The 14559-nt window shown below is 44.8% G+C and overlaps 2 long non-coding RNA genes across 3 annotated transcripts; one reads left to right on the top strand and one right to left on the bottom strand.

The window, feature by feature from the left end:
• Nucleotides 1-2995: 2995 nt before the first annotated feature.
• On the bottom strand, nt 2996-4771 carry LOC125544063. Of its 2 annotated transcripts, XR_007299253.1 has the most exons (3): nt 3924-4761; nt 3644-3805; nt 2996-3387 (listed from the first exon to the last, which is right to left on the bottom strand). It is a non-coding gene; the product is annotated as an uncharacterized LOC125544063 (long non-coding RNA). The 2 variants fall into 2 exon arrangements; XR_007299252.1 differs by having other exon boundaries at nt 3644-4771.
• Nucleotides 4772-4798: 27 nt separating this feature from the next.
• LOC125544064 lies at nt 4799-6704 on the top strand. The gene is made up of 2 exons (XR_007299254.1): nt 4799-5999; nt 6135-6704. It is a non-coding gene; the product is annotated as an uncharacterized LOC125544064 (long non-coding RNA).
• Nucleotides 6705-14559: the final 7855 nt, after the last annotated feature.

The raw sequence follows: 14559 nt of genomic DNA on the forward strand, positions 1-14559 counted from the left end.
ATCTTTGGTTTAGTTAGGCCGACTAGATCGATTTTACTTGCCATGGGAAGATGTGCTTTGTGATGGGTTCAATCTTACGGTGCTTGATCCCAGTGATAGAATGGGAATCGACACGTATGTATCATTGCTATTAAGGATAACAAGATGGGGTCTATTTCTACATAAATAGATCTTGTCTACATCATGTCATCGTTCTTATTGCATTACTCCGTTTCTCCATGAACTTAATACACTAGATGCATGTTGGATAGCGGTCGATGTGTGGAGTAATAGTAGTAGATGCATGCAGGAGTCAGTCTACTAATCTTGGACGTGATGCCTATATAATGATCATTGCCTGGATATCGTCATGATTATTAGAAGATCTATCAATTGCCCAATAGTAATTTGTTAACCCGCCGTATGATATTTTTCTCGAGAGAAGCCACTAGCGAAACCTACGGCCCTCGGGTCTCTTCTTTATTATATTTGACTTCACGATCTATTTTATTTGCTTTTATTTTCAGATCTATTAAATCAAAAATACAAAAATACCTTGCTGCACTTTTCATTTATTTATTTTATCTCGCGTTCCTGCAAGATCTATTTATCCAATCTACTACAATTTTACCTATCTTTTTACCCGTGAGGGATTGACAACCCCTCTCTTACCTCGGGTTGCAAGTAGTTGTTCTTTGTGTGCAGCAGCTGTTTACGTGGTGTTGCGTGGTTCTCCTACTGGTTCGATAACCTTGGTCTCATCACTGACGGAAATACCTACCGTAACTGTGCTGCATCATCCCTTCCTCTTTGGGGAAATACCGACGTAGTTCAAGCCGCATCAGAGTGCCTCGAGGCCGACGCCGCCGACGAGGCCTACATGCAAGAGCTCCGCCGGCAGCATTCGGAGCTCGTGGAGGCGGAGCAGGCGATCTTTGCCGACGCGGAGGGCGGCGAGGTTATCGCGCTCTCCTATGATGACGAGGTCGAAGGAGGCGAGGAAGGCAGAGCGAAGGGTGTCAAGGTGGGCGGCGAGGACAAGGAGATCGACGTCGACGATTGGAGGAGTGTCTTCCCCAACAACCCCGACGACAACACCGGCCCGGACCTGGCTCGCAGCACGCCGTACCTGACGAGGAAGGATTGGCTCGACCTCCACTTCGACCGAAAGTAGTTTAGCTTAGTTTAAATTTATGTCTTATGTTCGGTTATGCAAAACTATCTATGTTTATGTTCGAATGCATGCTACTTTCGGTTGAACCTGCTTTGAACTTGATCAAAGTGAAGTTTACAACATTATGTTTAGGGGGTCGACTAGAAACGGCCAAAAATTGCTGGAGTATATATATAAATATATATATAGCCGGTCTATTATGATAATATTATCAGCATAGTTATTCTGATAACACTTCCGCACAGCACGCTCAATGCAAGTGCACGTCATTGTTTGAACCAAGTGTGCTGCAGTACTCACACGAGTGAGCTTCGTGTCGAAAAAAACTGCACGCAGTGTTTTTCCGGTACTGTTTTCACTCTAATTTTTTAATCGTTTATCGGAACGAGGCGTATAATATATCGTTGAAAAGCTATTGATTAGGCGCAACTTCGCCATGTTGAACACTTTTCGAGATTCCTCTCGGTTTAAGAGCAGTTTCAAAAATGGTGCGGCAGATGACGAGTGGCAGCGAGCGTATTTTCGTGATTTTTTCTAAACCGCTCATCGGAATAAGGCAAATGATACGCCGTTGAAAAGATATCACCGAGGCGCATCTTTTTCATATCTATTATTTTCTCTAATTCGTTACGGTTTAAAAACAGTTTTGAATTTACTAAATCGCGGAATTCTGTTTTTTTTAATTTTTGCAATTTTCGGTACTGTTTTTGCTCTAATTTTTGAACCGTTTGTCAAAACAAGGCATGTAATACGTCGTTGGAAAGCTATGGACAAGGCGCAACTTCCATATGTAGAAATGGTTTTGAGATTCCTTACAGTTTTAAGTTAATTTTGAAAATCATGCGGCGGACAACGAGTGGCAGCGGCCGTTTTTCACGAAATTTTTACAAACCGGTTATCGAAATGATTCAAATGATATGCCGTTGGAAACATATCGACGAGACGCAACTTTTTCATGTAGAACACTCTCTCTAATTCCTTACGGTTTAAGAGCAGTTTTAAATTTACCGAAAAGAGGACATTCTGTTTTTCGCGAGACCAAAATCATCGTGTGTACTTCATCGGACAGAAGAACGCACTGCTTCAAACGGAAAACTGCACTGCAGCAGGCAGTCAAGTGAATTTCATGATTTCTTTTTGTCGGACATAAACTTTCTCGCAAAAGTTTGTGTTGTCTTTTTTTGAACTTTTTTTTGAACGAGAGTGGATCGCAACACTCCTGAAAATGAACCGCAACACTATCAAAAGTGGACCTCATGAGTTTTTGTTGTATTTTTTTACATACTTATTAATTTTTTACGCGCGTTGACCAAGCGAGTGGACCTTTCATCGGACAGAAGAACGCACCGGTTCGAATGGAAAACCGCACTACAACAGACAGTCAAGTGAACTTCATGATTTCTTTTTGTCAGACATAAACTTTCTCGCACAAGTTTTTGTTGTCTTTTTTCAACCTTTTTCGGACGAGAGTGGACCACAACACTTCCAAAAGTGAACCGCAACATTACCCAAAGTGAACCTCATGAGTTCTTGTTGTCTTTTTTTCATACTTATTAATTTTTTACACACGTTGAACAAGCGAGTGGACCGTAGGGACTGAGCGAGTGAACTACATCTAATATAGAAGCGAGCTTCATTTTGAGACCTTTTTGTATTGTGTTTACCAAGTGGACAACAGAGGAGTTTTATAGCATACAAAATCTGCAATCTCCCCCAGCCGAATCGCGGTAATGAACTGTGGATTTTACAATGAACCAATGAAGTGCACTTTTCAACAACAACAAATTTGAGTAATGGGGCATCCAATAGGACTGCATCACTTCATCTTTTTCCTTGCAAAACTGAGTAAAATGAACCTCAATAGCAAACCATAGCAAACTTCATTTGCATTATTTTTTCTCTTCATAAATCACAAAATTAGTGAAGTGTAGAAGAGCACTGCTAAACTGCATGGCACGCCTAATCGTACTGCATCTCTGCAAGTTGGAGACCGGCTGACCGGCAAGCAGACGAAGCAGGTGGAGAAGGGGGGTCGGCTAGTTCGAAGGTACAGGAGGTTGGAGGCTGCGACCGTTGGCGGAGGAGCTGCTCCTTTCGCGTCTCCGGCAGACTAGAGGAGCACGGCGTGGCCCCCACGTCTGAGGTGCTGCTGGTGGCGACACTGCACGCCATCATTGGTCGTACTGCAAGTCGTCGTTGGCCGCACTTCACGTCGTCATTGGCCAAGTCGATGCCTGTATATAGAAGAGAAGAAACACATGTTACTGTTGCACCAAACACCAAAAACACTATATATACTGACTCGTTGTATACTACTCGTACTTGCACATACATTGAGGATTTCAGAGGATTAAAAAAGAATCAATGTGAAGCACCAAGCATCTAATTTGAATTCCAGAGCGATAGCACCAAATTGGCTAACTAAGAGGTTGAGATGCTATATGTAGCCTCTCTACATGAAGTGAGGTGAAATTGGGGGAAATAAATTACCTGGGAGAATGGAGAGGATCATGCCGTGGTTGGGCTAGACCACGCACACACAAACTGCACGCCAGCGACGGGTGGGCTGAAAACCGCTCCTCCTTCATTTGGCCAACAGGAGGCAGCCAACGCTAACGAGTAGTAGTTGAGCTAGCTGGAGAACATAGCGAACTACAGATACACAGAGGGATGATTATCACACACATGCCAATATGAACATAGGGACCTGCACACAAGACGAGCCTCAACACTTTGTTTTTGAAAAGAGAGAAAAGGAAGTGAACAGCACCGTCGCGCCCAGCGAACTACTTGCCACGCCTCTGCACACCATGATCACACGCACGACTCGCCCAAACTGCAGCTACACTCTGTGATGATGAATTTCCATCCGCACATAAAAACGCCCAATTTTGCAATCCCGTGAGCACTGAACCACATCACGAGTGCCTCCGAGCTGCACTGCCATGGTCGCCAAGCTGCCATGATCCCAGGCTGCGGTGCCGTGGCCGACGACGAGGGGAGAGAGCCGCTGGTTGAGGATGCGACCGTGGAGGTATAGGTGAGGGGGCCTGTGGTGGCCGCGAACTGCACGGCCATGCGCCGCCGCACCACATCGCGCAACCTGACGCACTTCCAAGTCTGGCGGCCGAACTGCATGAGGTGGAATCCTGCGCCATGGAGAAGGCCGGGCGGTGGCGCGTCGTGGAGCTCATGGTTTGATGAGCGCTGGTGGTGGCGCATCCTGGATTCGGCAGTGTGCCGTCGCGATGGCCCTGGATCCGGCAGCGGGGTCGGGTGGGGACGACGTGGATTCACGCCGGGGTGGAGAAGGTGGCTCGGGGATTCGACAGCCGCGCTCGCCGGGACAGATCCGGGGTAGGTGAGGGTGGGGCGTCGCGGGAGGGACGGGGACGGCGCGAGGCGGGCTGGGGCGCGATGGACGGCGGCTGGTGGGCTCCGGGCGCCGAGGAAGGTGGTAGGGGCGCCGTTCGATGCGGAGGTGGACGAGGCCGGTTGGTGTTGGGCGGGATGGCGTAGGTAGGTGGCGTCGCGCTGGCCAGCGCCGGAGGGAGGTAGTGAAGAAGCCGCTGGTCAGTTGTGGGGGCGGGGCGGGGAGGTGGGGGCGCTGGCCGGCGGTTGGTGGCGCGCGATGGAAGTGGTGGGGGGAGCAAAGGGAGATGGTGCGGTGGGGAAGAAGGGTGGGTGGGCTCAAGGGAGGAGTGGGGGTTGGGTTTTCTCATGTGGGGTTGGGCTGCCTTTTTTCTTTACGCCGGGTCGTCGCGATCCGGTTGATGTGAATAGCCTAGTGTTATTAGAATAAGACTTTTAAGGGATGTTATCATAATAAACCCACCATATATATATATATGTAGGGTGGGGGTATTCTAACAACGCCTCTTATTCTGCACACAATTCTTTATTCTGCTAACACCTTCGACCCCGCCCTCACTCTCACCGTCTTCCTCTCTCCTCCCCACTTCCCCTCCTAAAACGCCCGACGCCTCCAGACACCACCAACAGCGCCCTCGCCGCCCCACCTAGCCCACTACCTTCCACGACTGGTGCGTCCCCAACCCCCTCCAACCGCCAGCGCGGCCCCGTGTACCACCGCGCTGCCCACCACCTCCCACCGAGCTGCCCGGCCACCACCACCCAGTGTGCCGGATGCTGATCTGCCCCGCCGCCATGCCGGACAGCCATAGCAGCACCGGCCCGGCGCCACCCCTCCTAACCGGCCTTCTTCAATAGCCCGGCGACGCGCCGCCACAGCCAAGCCCGCCCCACGCACCGCCCATGCTCACTCCATTCCCCAATGCACCACCTTCGATCCGCCGGGAGGGGCCGCGCTGCCTTCCACCTTGCCCCGCCCCCGGCGAACGCCCTTTCTTCGCCGCGCCGGAGCTCCCTGCCAGCCGCGAGGCCATGCTTGCGATTTTGTTCCTCCCACCTTCTCGATCTATCGCCAGATCTGTCGATCCCGGCAGGGAGCCTTCCTCGATCCACGCGCCAGATCCCCCCTCTGCTCCTCTCCCCCGCTCAGCCACGGGGCCCGCTCTCATGTCCACCGATCGCTGTGGACTTCCTCTTTGGAGTGAACTGTATGCGCAGCAAACCGTGCCGCCGGTGGAGACGTCAGCAACCTCGAAGCTCTGCTCTTTGGGGGAGTGAGCTCCTGCGCATCGTGGTTGCCTGCTAGGCCCCGACGTCCAGCTCGTCTTCCGCGGCGACCGGAGAGGAAGTCCACTTCTTGGAGGAGCACAAAAAAAGTTCTACTGGTCGGAATCAAAGGCTTGAATGTGCAATGCAGTCCGATCCCATGAGCAGCGCGCCACGCGCCCTCCTATGGTCGCGCTCTCCGGCATTTGTAAGTTGTTCTCCCGGTGGTCTTGCATTCTCCTACTGTTGCAGTCCATACTACAGTACGCATTGCCCCCACCTGTGTTAAGCTCCGGCTCCCCTGGATGGAGCTCCCACTGATGAGGTTCTTTTCAAGACGCAGTGCGGCAATGCGGCCGCGTGCAGCTCAATTGCGTCATTTCTGCAGTCAACGCGGCCGCTTGTGGTTCCATGGCGTCCTCTTTCAATCCCACCACCACTGGGCTTCGCGGGTGCCCGGCCGTCCGACGTGCGGATGGGTGTGGTATGCAGTTTACTTGGTGTCGGCAGGAGGTTCTCTAGCTGGCCGCTGGGAGACCTTTGCGGCTGAAAACAATTTGGAGTTCAGTTTTGCGGTGAAGTGCATATGTAAAAGTACAGAATGGGCGTGTGTTCTGGAGCAGCTCATTTTTGTTTGCATTTAAAAAAAAGGTTATGCATTGTGCACTGCACTTAACTTTCAGGGTGCATGCAGTGCAGCAGGGCGGCCTATGCAGTGCGGCACTCACGGCCGTGTGTGTTACTGAAGCGCGGGTCTTTTTCTCTGATTTTTTATACTCATGAGTACACAGTTTTATTTGGTGCAGTTCAATGCTTTGATCACGGAACGAAAACCGTACCTATAACAAATTGTTGTGTGCAGCGCACTTCTTTTGGGATGAGAGAAAACATAAGTGCAAATGTGATCCACTAATTATTGTTCTTACGGTTCAGTTAACTATATTTTGCATTAATGGTTTCATTTTCAAGCATGGGTTGATTCCAAAAAGCATTAATGGTTCATTTTCAAGAGAAAAATGGATTGATGCAGCCCACTTCGAGGAGTCTTGTGGTTCACCGGCACCGCATTCAATAAGGAAGAGACAAAGTGTCTTTATCAGATAGATGTGGCTTTGAAGCTCACTTTGTTGTCTCATGCAGTTTGTTATAATACTCCTCCGTGGTTTGCTTGGTAAATAGGAAAAATATATATCTCAAAGAAGCTCGCTTTTCATTATATGTAGTTCACTTGTTCAGTTCTTGTGGTCCAAAAAAGTCAAGCCGTTCACTTTTGGTAGTGTCGCGGCCCATTTACGGTAGTCTTGAGGTTCACTTTTCATTGTATTGCGGTTCGCCAACGCTTGACATGAAGTGCACTCCACTTCGTTTGGGAAAATTTACGTCCCACAAAAAAATCATGCAGTGCACTTGTCTGTCCAATGAAGTGCGGTATTTCGTCTGAAGTAGTGCGTTCTTCTTTCCCCGTCCGAGAAAAAATATGTCTAAACAAGAAGAAACCATGCACTGCACTTGCCCATCTAATGAAGTGTGGTATTTCATCTGAAGCAGTGCGTTCTTCTTTCCTCGTCCGAGAAAAAATACGTTTAAACAAAAAGAAACCATGCAGTGCACTTACCCATCTGATGCAGTGTGGTATTTCGTCTGAATCAGTGCGGTCTTCTGTCTGATGCAGTACATACGACGATTTTGGTCTCGCGAAGAACAGAGTGTCCGTTTTTTGGTAAAATCAAAACTGCTCTTAAACCGTAAGGAATTAAATAGAGTGTTCTACATGAAAAGGTTGTGTCTCATCGATATCTTTCCAACGGCGTATGATTTAAATTATTCCGACCAGCGATTCGTAAAAATTTCACGAAAAAACAGTCGCTGCCTCTCGACGTCAGCAGCATGATTTTCAAAATTAACTAAAAACCATAAGGAATCTCAAAAACATTTCAACATATGAAAGTTGCGCCTTGTCCGTAGCTTTCCAAAGGCATATCATACGTCTCGTTTCGACAAACGATTAGAAAACTTGAGTGAAAACAGTACCGAAAATTTCAAAAAAAATTGAAAAACATAATTCCGCGATTTAGTAAATTTGAAACTGCTCTTAAACCATAACGAATTAGAGAAAATAATAGATATGAAAAAGATGCGCCTCGACGATTTCTTTCGAACGGTGTATCATTCGCTTCATTCCGACGCGCGGTTTAGAAGAGATCGCGAAAAAACGCTCGCTGCCACTCGTCATGGGACGCACCATTTTCAAAACTTCTCTTAAACCGTGTGGAATCTCGAAAAGTGTTCAACATGGAGAAGTTGCGCCTAATCCATAGCTTTCCAATGGTATATTATACGCCTCATTCTGATAAACGGTTAAAAAACTAGAGCGAAAACAGTACCGAAAAAACACGGCGTGCAGTTTTTTTGCAACGGGAAGTTCACTCGCGTGAGTACTGCAGCTAAGGGTTTTATATCCACTAAGGGTTTTAGTCCTTTAGCTTTTAAAGGATCGGCTAGAGATGGCCTTATACCTTGTTTATTTCAGTTCTTCACAATATGATGCTCTATATGCGCAACTATTTTCCATGCAGTTCAATTTCATCAATAACAGTTATACAACTATGAATTACGATATTTAGTTGCTGTTAAGGATATTGCAGCTAACATGCCTTTTCGTTTTTTTAACAATAACTAGTGTACTTTAGACCTGCACAGTGCTAGTTTGAATGACTATTTGCTTGTTTTTAAATGTTATGCCTGATGTAGTTAACACACCTTTCCGCTTCTTGTTTTGCTTAACTAGCATGATTAAGCCTGCACACGGAAGCTATGATTTGTATATTATGTTGTCTACCATGGATATATTTGGTTTATGTTTAGCCTGTTGTGCTTAACATGCCTTTATATGTACTCATACAGGACAATATTGAGAATAGTGATGTTTTCTATCAAGGTTAGTTTCATCGCATTGCTTATATGTACTCACTATTCAGGATATCGGTAACTGGTACCATATAGCATGGGGCAGATAAGGAATTAATCGTCGAATCGGACATTTCACTAAATATATCTGTAACCCATTTATCAGTAGGTTAACTAGGGCCATATTTAATATATCTGAGACTACATAGCAACATGCATTGTACTGAATGACTAAATATGCAATCCCGGGCTACATAGCAACAAGGAAGAGTGTTACCTTAATGTTCTGATGATGTGTAGATATACATGTAATAAAATCTTATATAATGGGATGGAGGGAGTGTTGTACTACATCATTTTGCAATTGTTGTTTAGCTTCTAATATTAACTTGGTGCTTTTAGATACATATGTCATTGCCAAAGATCCACACTTCGACCCTTTCTGCGCATGGGGCAATGAGATATTTATGAACTAGCATCAAGTGAGGAAACTGATAAAGATTGTTATTAAAATGAGTCAAAAGATGTCAATCGAACTATTTTTTACACTTTATGCAAGACAACGGTGAGCTGCAAGATGGTAAGTAAGAACCCTGTAGTCTTCTTTTTACTGCCCGTAATGAGTTGTGTTGGATGACAATGTGTGAATCTTTTTTCCTTTGTAGTGGATCCTGAAACAGTTTACTCAAGATTACCTCTCAAACTACATGATTGGCGGCCGACCATCACAAGGGGTTGGACTAGAGTCGTGCATGCCTTCTGCATCCAGGAGAGCACAATAGGGCCATTCCGCTTCACCTTGTTCAGCAACTAGAATATTTGTCGCCTCTTTCTTTACCATCTGTAATAGTACAAGTATAGAACCCTGGTTCATCATTCTTTATTTGGTGCTTATGTAATTCTTAAACATATGTACCTTTGAATCGAATAATTGATACGTTTCCAATGTATCTATAATTTTTTTATTGTTCCATGCTATTATATTATTTGTTTTAGATGTTTTATATGCTTTAATATGCTCTTTTATATGATTTTTGTGACTAACCTATTAACCTAGAGCCCAGTGTCAGTTTCTGTTTTTTTTCCTTATTTTAGAGTTTCGTAGAAAAGGAATACCAAACGGAGTCCAAACGGAATGAAACTTTCACGATGATTTTTCTTGGACCTGAAGACATCCAGAGGACTTGGAGTGCACGTTAGGAAAGCCACGAGGCGGCCACAAGGTCGGGAGGCACGCCCCCCACCCTTGTGGGCCCCTAGTGACTCCGCCAACCTATTTCTTCCGCCTATATATTCTCAAATATTCCAAAACCTACCAGGAGAGCCATGAAAACACTTCTCCATCGCCGCACCCTTCTGTACCCGTGAGATCCCATCTAGGGGCCTTTTCCGGCGCCCTGCCAGAGTCGGATTCGATCACAGAGGGCTTCTACATCAACACAATTGCCTCTCCGATGAAGCGTGAGTAGTTTACCTCAGACCTACGTACAGGTCCATAGCTAGTAGCTAGATGGCTTCTTTTCTCTCTTTGATTCTCAATACCATATTCTCCTCGATGTTCTTGGAGATCTATCCAATGAAATACTCTTTTGCGGTGTGTTTGCCGAGAACCGATGAATTGTGGTTTTATGATCAGCTTATCTATGAATATTATTTGAATCTTATCTGAATTCTTATATGCATGATTTGATATCTTTGCAATTCTCTTCGAACTATCGATTTGGTTTGGCCAACTAGATTGGTTTTTCTTGCAATGGGAGAAGTGCTTAGCTTTGGGTTCAATCTTGCGGTGCTCGATCCTAGTGACAGAAGGGGAACCGACACATATTGTATTGTTTCCATCGAGGATAATAAGATGGGGTTTTCATCATATTCCTTGAGTTTATCCCGCTACATCATGTCATCTTGCTTAAAGCATTACTCTATTCTTATGAACTTAATACTCTAGATGTAGGCATGAGTCGGTCGATGTGTGGAGTAATAGTAGTAGATGCAGGCAGGAGACGGTCTACTTGACACAGACGTGATGCCTATATTCATGATCATTGCCTTAGATATCGTCATAATTATGCGCTTTTCTATCAATTGCTCGGTAGTAATTTGTTCACCCACCATAATATTTTCTATCTTGAGAGAATCCTCTAATGAAACCTATGCCCCCAGGTCTATTTCCCATCATATAAGTTTCCGATCTACATTTTTAGTTTCCTTTTTACTTCATTTGCAATCTTTTACTTTCTGTTCCATAAACCAGAAATATTAAAAATATTACTTTACCGTTTATCCATCTCTATAAGATCTCACTTTACAAATAACCGTGAAGGGACTGACAACCCCTTATTGCGTTGGGTGCAAGTTGGTGTTTGTTTGTGTAGGTATTCGGTGACTTGTGCGTTGTCTCCTACTGGATTGATACCTTGGTTCTCAAAACTGAGGGAAATACTTACTCTACTCTGCTGCATCACCCTCTCCTCTTCAAGAGAAAAAAACAACGCAAGCTCAAGAAGTAGCAGGAAGAATTTATGGCGCCGTTGCCGATGAGATCTACGCCAAGCCAAGACGTACCAAATACCCATCATAAACTCTCATCTCTCGCATTACATTATTTGCCATTCACCTCTTATTTTCCTCTCCCCCACTTCTAAAACGATTTTCAAAAAGATTTGCCTTTTTCTTCGCCTCTCTTCCGTTCATCTTCTTCACTTGCTTTTTGTGTGCTCGTGTGTTTAATCGCCAAATTAGCTCTCATGGCTAGTCCTCCCATTATCATGAGCACTCCTGATAATGAAGTCCTCAATTTCAAACAAAGGGAAGGAGAAAATTTGAAAGATGCTTGGTATAGAATTTGCAATGCTCCAAATAGATCTACTCAAAAGCAATCTACTGTCGTTCTTCTTCGCAACTTTTATGTAGGCGTCACTCCTTGGAATAGATATGTTCTAGATACCATTACCGGAGGAAATTTCTTGGGGAGCCATACTTTTGATTCTTATAATACCATGATAGATTTGCTTGGTCCCCCACCTCTTTTGGTTAATGGTACTGCTTTAACTTTGGAGCATGTGATGCAAAGACTTGATATTATTAAGAATAAAATTGCTACTATTGAGTTGATTGAAAATTTGGATAAAAAGATTCATAATCATATTACTCAATATGGATCTAAAGTAGGAGTTACTTTAAAGAATCTTAGGGAAAAGGAACCCATAGTTAATGAAAAGATAGATCAAGATTCTACTAGAATTGGCAAACTAGAAGATATTATTACCAACTTGGGTTCCGCTTTTTCCTCCGTTAAAACTACTCGAGATCTTCCTCCTAGTAAGATTGCCAAGTTTACTTACGTTCCTAAAAATAAGGGTGAATCTTCTAGTAAAGACAATGAAGATCTCAAATCAATAAGTATTCACCCGAATTTTCTCGATATCATTAAGGAACCAATTGTCACGAATGAATTTCTTGATTTATTGCCTACGAGTTTGATCATTGATAAGACCAAAGAATCTCCTAAAAGTTATAAGTGTTTAATTGAAGAATTGCATACCGAGGACGATTATATCTATATCCATTCGTGTTTTATGCCTAGCTAAGGGCGTTAAACAATAGCGCTTGTTGGGAGGCAACCCAATTTTATTTTTTGTTTTTGCTTTTTAGGTTCTGTTTTACATTAAATAATCCATCTAGCCTCTGGTTAGATGTGGTTTTGTGTTTTAATTAGTGTTTGTGCCAAGTAAGACCTTTGGGATAGCTTACGGTGATAGTTTATTTGATCTTGCTGAAAAATAGAAACTTTTGCGCTTAGGAAAACAATTCTCATTTTGACAGAAGAGTGCTTTTTAGTTGATTCTTTTTGCAAAAGATTAATAGACAAATTGTTTAGGTCGTCCAAAGTTTTCAGAATTTTTGGAATCCTATATACTTAAGAAGTTCACCCCCACTACTTGATTTATCTCAACATGCAGCATAAACACCTCAGCATCCAATCACACCAAGCCACGTCCTGCCACATCAGCAGATTTTATATCATGCATAATGTGTGCGTTACCAGCATATGGAACTGACCAAAAACCTATCGTCTCTTCGTTTCTGTCCATCTCTTTATTTCCACGGTTTCCACAGACCCCCTCTCCCCCTCGATCATAAAACAAATCGAATCGCCTCTCTGTCCCCCAGAAAAAGGACGACAATATTCTCCCTGGCTACAGTAGGCTGCGGCGGCTGGGAGCTCCTCCGACATGACGGCGGTCCAGCTCCCTTCCCCGGCTCTCTGAGATTCTCTCGGGCCATGACGCGGTGCCCTGGTCCTCACCTTCTGCGAGGGCTGATGATTCGAATCGGATATAGATCAGGCGCTGGTGAGATTGGACTCTGAAGCTAGCCTTCTTTGTCATCTCCCTGGTGCAACACCGGACGGGGGTTCAAATCTGCGGACGAGAGGCACCTCTAGGAGACTACTACCGCATCTCTATCGGCCACACCGCCTCGATCGCCTGTGGATCCGTCCAGCTGCGCCGGCGCCAGCGCCAGACACTGACCGGATCCTTCCTATGGCAAACCGCTTGCCTTCTAATCTTCTCTAATAACTGAGACCAATGGTGATATCTGAAACTGTCGGTGCACACTCAATGAGCACCTGAGGAGACTGCAATCGACTTTATCTTATCCTCCTTGAATCCTTGAGACGCATCTAGCAAGTAAGTTTCTCGAAACTACTACCCACACGATACTACTGCACGACGTGCTAATCCAGCGGCCAGTGCCCTTCTGAATCCTGTGCATGCCCGGCTGGATTTGAGTATCGTGCATGAATCGTCTGGATCGTGTCGTGTGTATAGCACCGCTGTAAGTTTCTTGTCTTAGCATTTGCACAGATTCTCTTAGCCCTGCTGAACTTGCTTATATCACACAATCGGTGTCCTCAACTCCTCAATGTTACATGATATCTGTGTTGTGTGGCGTCAAGCCAAGCACCATTTCATCGACCTCATATGTGGATGTCTTCTTTTGCTCATTCCTTAGTATTTCTAATAATGCTGACTTCATCCTCTTTTTCAGGTTGGGTATCCCAATCATCACATATTGAAAATTACATTGGACACATACATAGTTCCTGGAGAAATTTTTTGTTGTCCAGTTTTTCTTTGGTGTTGTACTTTTATCCATTAGTTTGCATCTCAATGATGGTCTTGGTTTTTTTCTTCAGGGTTTATGATTGCACCTTTCCATACAATTTGCAATATTTTTTTCTTTTATACTGAAGGCTACGTTTCAAAGCTAATCAATTTTTTATACTGAAGGCTATGTTTCAAATCTATTTCACTGTATGCAAGTTCTCCATCGATGGAAGACTACAGGATGGACTGGTCAACAATGTGGTGGTTGCTACACCAGTCCAGTACCTCCACAAGGAGGAGGAGGAGGCAATTTGGGGTAAGAACGGAGGCCTGGTAGTTCCCATGTTGACTGATTGGATCATACATTGAATCAGTGTAGAATCATAATGCCTCTTGTTCGAGGTTTCAGGCAAACACATTTCAATGAGTGGTCAAGGCTACGTTTCAAAGCTAATCAATTTTTTCTGACATCTGTGTGCACTAGATTAATCAGGTCAGTTGACCAGTAACCTTTTTGTTCACGTTGATTGTATCACTATGGTAGTTATTCTCCTGCCGAACTATCAAACATTCTTCATTTGTCTTTCTCTAATATACTAGCTACACGACACTTTCTTTTGTAGAGGATGAGTCACCGTGCGCTACCTGCGGCTGCTGCCTTTTTCTCCCTCAAGCATGGGAAAATCGTTGGTGTGCCTACGTGGTCCCACAGTAGGTCTTTTTCCTCCAATGAGTATCTATTCCGTA

Source organism: Triticum urartu, chromosome 3 (assembly GCF_003073215.2).
Source record: "Triticum urartu cultivar G1812 chromosome 3, Tu2.1, whole genome shotgun sequence".
Classification (NCBI taxonomy): domain Eukaryota; kingdom Viridiplantae; phylum Streptophyta; class Magnoliopsida; order Poales; family Poaceae; genus Triticum; species Triticum urartu.